Source organism: Pseudophryne corroboree, chromosome 4 (genome assembly GCF_028390025.1).
Source record: "Pseudophryne corroboree isolate aPseCor3 chromosome 4, aPseCor3.hap2, whole genome shotgun sequence".
NCBI lineage: Eukaryota > Metazoa > Chordata > Amphibia > Anura > Myobatrachidae > Pseudophryne > Pseudophryne corroboree.
Window position 1 is genome coordinate 27,520,653 of NC_086447.1, and position 6,000 is coordinate 27,526,652.

At 47.4% G+C, this 6,000-nt stretch overlaps 1 protein-coding gene across 4 annotated transcripts in view; it reads right to left on the reverse strand.

Moving 5' to 3' along the window:
* Positions 1-5,075, reverse strand: part of MAPRE3 (microtubule associated protein RP/EB family member 3) — a 173,742-nt gene extending 168,667 nt beyond the window's left edge. For 2 of the 4 annotated variants that reach the window (XM_063914950.1, XM_063914948.1), the window contains exon 1: positions 4,948-5,075. The gene's annotated coding sequence lies outside the window, so the exon portion shown is untranslated. The remainder of the gene's footprint in view (positions 1-4,947) is intronic. The other 2 variants (XM_063914952.1, XM_063914951.1) reach the window with 1 other exon arrangement.
* Positions 5,076-6,000: the final 925 nt, after the last annotated feature.

A 6,000-nucleotide genomic window follows, 5' to 3' on the forward strand; every position in this document is an offset into this window, starting at 1 on the left:
CCCATCGTATTAACGCTCATGAGATTTTTGCTTATCTTTCTACTTTGACAAGAACATCCCAACTAGTCACCAAAAAAAAACTTTCACAAACCTCCAACTTCATTTATCTCTCTCCTGCTTCTATTAGCTGGTGATATTTCACGAAATCCGGGACCCAAGCAAAGACTGATATGTGTACAGACAGCCTATCACACCCCTTATATACCCACCAAGCCAGCAATGAGTGATATGTGTGCCGACGTCCTATCACACACCTTATATACCCACCCAGCAACGAGTGATATGTGTGCAGACGTCCTATCACACACCTTATATACCCACCAAGCCAGCAAAGACTGATATGTGTACAGACAGCCTATCACACCCCTTATATACCCACCAAGCCAGCAATGAGTGATATGTGTGCAGACGGACTATCGCACCCCTTATATACTCACCAAGCCAGCAATGACTGATATGTGTAGACAGCCTATCACACCCCTTATATACCCACCAAGCCAGCAATGAGTGATATGTGTGCAGACGTCCTATCACACACCTTATATACCCACCAATCCAGCAACGACTGATATGTGTAGACAGCCTATCACACCCCTTATATACCCACCAAGCCAGCAAAGACTGATAAGTGTACAGCCTATCACACCCCTTATATACCCACCTAGCCAGCAATGAGTGATATGTGTGCAGACGGCCGATCACACACCTTATATACCCACCAAGCCAGCAACGAGTGATATGTGTACAGACAGCCTATCACACACCTTATATACCCACCAAGCCAGCACCGAGTGATATGTGTACAGACAGCCTATCACACACCTTATATACCCACCAAGCCAGCAACGAGTGATGTGTGTGCAGACGGCCTATTACACACCTTATATACCCACCAAACCAGCAACTAGTGATATGTGTGCAGACAGCCTATCACACCCCTTATATACCCACCAAGCCAGCACCGAGTGATATGTGTACAGACAGCCTATCACACACCTTATATACCCACCAAGCCAGCAACAAGTGATATGTGTACAGACAGCCTATCACACACCTTATATACCCACCAATCCAGCAACGACTGATATGTGTAAAGACGGCGTATCACACACCTTATATACCCACCAATCCAGCAACGACTGATATGTGTAGACAGCCTATCACACCCCTTATATACCCACCAAGCCAGCAATGAGTGATATGTGTGCAGACAGCGTATCACACCCCTTATATACCCACCAAGCCAGCAATGAGTGATATGTGTGCAGACGGCCGATCACACACCTTATATACCCACCAAGCCAGCAACGAGTGATATGTGTACAGACAGCCTATCACACACCTTATATACCCACCAAGCCAGCACCGAGTGATATGTGTACAGACAGCCTATCACACACCTTATATACCCACCAAGCCAGCAACGAGTGATGTGTGTGCAGACGGCCTATTACACACCTTATATACCCACCAAGCCAGCAACTAGTGATATGTGTGCAGACGGCCTATCACACCCCTTATATACCCACCAAGCCAGCACCGAGTGATATGTGTACAGACAGCCTATCACACACCTTATATACCCACCAAGCCAGCAACAAGTGATATGTGTACAGACAGCCTATCACACACCTTATATACCCACCAAGCCAGCAACGAGTGATGTGTGCAGACGGCCTATCACACCCCTTATATACACACCAAGCCAGCAACGTGTGATATGTGTGCAGACGGATTATCACACACCTTATACTATGCCCACTAAGCCAGCAACGAGTGATGTGTGCAGACAGCCTATCACACACCTTATATACCCACCAAGCCAGCAACGAGTGATATGTGTGCAGACAGCCTATCACACATTATATACCCACCAAGCCAGCAATGAGTGATATGTGTGCAGACGTCCTATCACACCCCTTATATACCCACCAAGCCAGCAACGAGTGATATGTGTAAAGACGGCGTATCACACACCTTATATACCCACCAAGCCAGCAACGAGTGATGTGTGTGCAAACGCCGATCACACACCTTATATACCCACCAAGCCAGCAACGAGTGATATGTGTGCAGACAGCCTATCACACACCTTATATACCCACCAAGCCAGCAACGAGTGATATGTGTGCAGACGGCCTATCACACCCCTTATATACACACCAAGCCAGCAACGTGTGATATGTGTGCAGACGGAGTATCACACACCTTATACTATGCCCACTAAGCCAGCAACGAGTGATATGTGTGCAGACAGCCTATCACACACCTTATATACCCACCAAGCCAGCAACGAGTGATATGTATGCAGACAGCCTATCACACATTATATACCCACCAAGCCAGCAATGAGTGATATGTGTGCAGACGTCCTATCACACCCCTTATATACCCACCAAGCCAGCAACGAGTGATATGTGTAAAGACGGCGTATCACACACCTTATATACCCACCAAGCCAGCAACGAGTGATGTGTGTGCAAACGCCGATCACACACCTTATATACCCACCGAGCCAGCAACGAGTGATGTGTGTGCAGACGGCCTATCACACATTATATACCCACCAAGCCAGCAGCGAGTGATATGGGATACGCACTGTCGACATCACGTGTATGAGGTGTCATAATAATGTGACTCGACCATATATATAGTATATGGCAATGCTGTATACAGTATATAATGTACTGTACCAGGCAGTATATCAGTGATGCTGTGAATGGTGTATACAGTATATGATATATATGGCAGTGGGGTATATATACAGTGGTGTGTCAGGCTGAGCAGTGTATATACAGTATATATAATATATATGGTAGTGGGGTATATATACAGCGGTGTGTCAGGCTGAGCAGTGTATATACAGTATATATAATATATATGGCAGTGGGGAATATATACAGTGGTGTGTCAGGCTGAGCTGTGTATATACAGTATATATAATATATATGGCAGTGGGGTATATATACAGGGATGGTCTTCAGTATGCCGGCGGTCGGGCTCCCGGCGACCAGCATACCGGCGCCGGGAGCCCGACAGCCGGCATACCGACACTTATTCTCCCTCGTGGGGGTCCACGACCCCCCTGGAGGGAGAATAAAATAGTGTAGCGCGCCACCGTGCACGTAGCGTGGCGAGTGCAGCGAGCCCGCAAGGGGCTCATTTGCGCTCGCCACACTGTCGGTAAGCCGGCGGCCGGCCTCCCGGCACCGGTATGCTGGTCGCCGGGAGGTCGGCCGCCGGCAGATCGTAGTGAACCCATATACAGTGGTGTGTCAGGCTGAGCAGTGTATATACAGTATATGTAATATATATGGCAGTGTGGTATATATACAGTGGTGTATCAGGCTGAGCTGGGTATATACAGTATATAGAATATATACAGTATGGCAGTGGTGTATATATACAGTGGTGTGCCAGGCTGAGCAGTGTATATACATTGTATATAGTATATATGGCAAAAGGGTATATACAGTATATATAATATATATGGTAGTGGGGTATATATACAGCGGTGTGTCAGGCTGAGCTGTCTATATACAGTATATATAATATATATGGCAGTGGGGTATATATACAGCAGTGTGTCAGGCTGAGCTGGGTATATACAGTATATATAATATATATGGCAGTGGTATATATATATATATACAGGGGTGTGTCAGGCTGAGCAGTGTATATACAGTATATATAATATATATGGCAGTGTGGTATATATACAGTGGTGTGTCAGGCTGAGCTTTGTATATACAGTATATATAATACAGTATATATAATATATATGCCAGTGGAGTATATATACAGTGGTGTGTCAGGCTGAGCTGTGTATATACAGTATATATAATATATATGGCAGTGGGGTATATATACAGTGGTGTGTCAGGCTGAGCAGTGTATATACAGTATATATTATATATGGCAGCCTGACACACCACTGTATATATACCACACTGCCATATATAATATATACTGTATATACACTGCTCAGCCTGACACACCACTGTATATATACCCCACTGCCATATATATTATATATACTGTATATACACAGCTCAGCCTGACACACCACTGTATATATACCACACTGAGCTGTGTATATACAGTATATATAATATATACAGTATGGCAGTGGTGTATATATGCAGTGGTGTGTCAGGCTGAGCAGTGTATATACAGTATATATAGTATATATGGCAGAGGGGTATATACAGTATATATAATAAATATGGTAGTGGGGTATATATACAGCGGTGTGTCAGGCTGAGCTGTCTATATACAGTATATATAATATATATGGCAGTGGGGTATATATACAGTGGTGTGTCAGGCTGAGCTGGGTATATATAGTATATATGGCAGAGGGGTATATACAGTATATATAATATATATGGTAGTGGGGTATATATACAGGGATTCTGTGTCAGGCTGAGCAGTGTATATACAGTATATATAATATATATGGTAGTGGGGTATATATACAGCGGTGTGTCAGGCTGAGCAGTGTATATACAGTATATATAATATATATGGTAGTGGGGTATATATACAGCGGTGTGTCAGGCTGAGCTGTCTATATACAGTATATATAATATATATGGCAGTGGGGTATATATACAGTGGTGTGTCAGGCTGAGCTGGGTATATATAGTATATATAGCAGAGGGGTATATACAGTATATATAATATATATGGTAGTGGGGTATATATACAGGGATTCTGTGTCAGGCTGAGCAGTGTATATACAGTATATATAATATATATGGCAGTGGGGGTATATATACAGGGATGCTGTGTCAGGCTGAGCAGTGGATACATAGTATATAAAATACAGGGCAGTGGATACATAGTATATAGAATACAGGGCAGGGTGTATACAATATATAGAATACAGGGCAGGGTATATACAGGATATATAGAATACAATGTATCAGGCTGTGTCCGGCTCACCTTGCCGCTGTGTCACTGTCTCCGGTGTCCGCTGCGTCTCCTCCCCGCCCCTGTGTCACCGTATCCCGGGATCAGGCCCCTGCAATGTGCGGCTGCGATACCCGCCGATATGCGCATGTGCGAGACAGGAAGGGAGGAGGCACAGGAGAGAGCCGGGCGGGAGGGAGCACAGGCTTGCCGGGAGAGAGCAGAGGGGAGGGGAAGGTGCGGGCACAGGAAAGAGGAGGGGGCACAGGGGAGTGGCAGGAATGGGCACAGGGGAGTGGCAGGTGGAAAGCAGGAGGGTACAGGGGCATGGCAGAAGTGGGCACAGGAGAGTGGCAGGGGGGGAGCAAGATGGCACAGGGGCATTGCAGGAGTGGGCACAGGAGAGTGGCAGGTGGGGAACAAGAGGGCGCAGGGGCATGGCAGGAGGAAGCACAAGAGAGTGGTGGCACGTGAGGGGGCACAGAATAGTGACAGGTGGGGATCAAGAGGGCACATTGGCATAGCAGGAGGGCACAGGGGCATGGCAGAAGTGGGCACAGGGGAGTGACTTGTGGGGACCAAGAGGGCACAGGGGCATGGCAGAAGTGGGCACAGGAGAATGGCAGGTGGGGGGCAAGATGGCACAGGGGCATGGCACAAGTGGGCACTGGAGAGTGGCAGGTGGGGAGAAGGAGGGCACAGGGGCATGGCAGAAGGGGGGCAATGGAAAGGTTGCACAGGAGAGTGAAAGGAGGGAGAACAGAAGAGGGGCCAGAGGGAGAGCACAGGGGCATGGCAGGAGGGGGCACAGAGGAGAGTGACCAGTGGGGGTATAGGAGAGTGGGAGGAGGGAGAACACTAGAGTGACATTATGGGAGGAAGAGAGCACAGGGGCATGGCAGGAGGGGGCACAGGAGAGTGGGAGGAGGAAGAGCACAGGGGCATGGCAGGAGGGGGCACAGGAGAGTGGGAGGAGGAAGAGAGCACAGGGGCATGGCAGGAGGTGACACAGGAGAGTGGGAGGAGGAAGAGAGCACAGGGGCGTGGCAGGAGGTAACACAGGAGAGTGGGAGGAGGAAGAGAGTA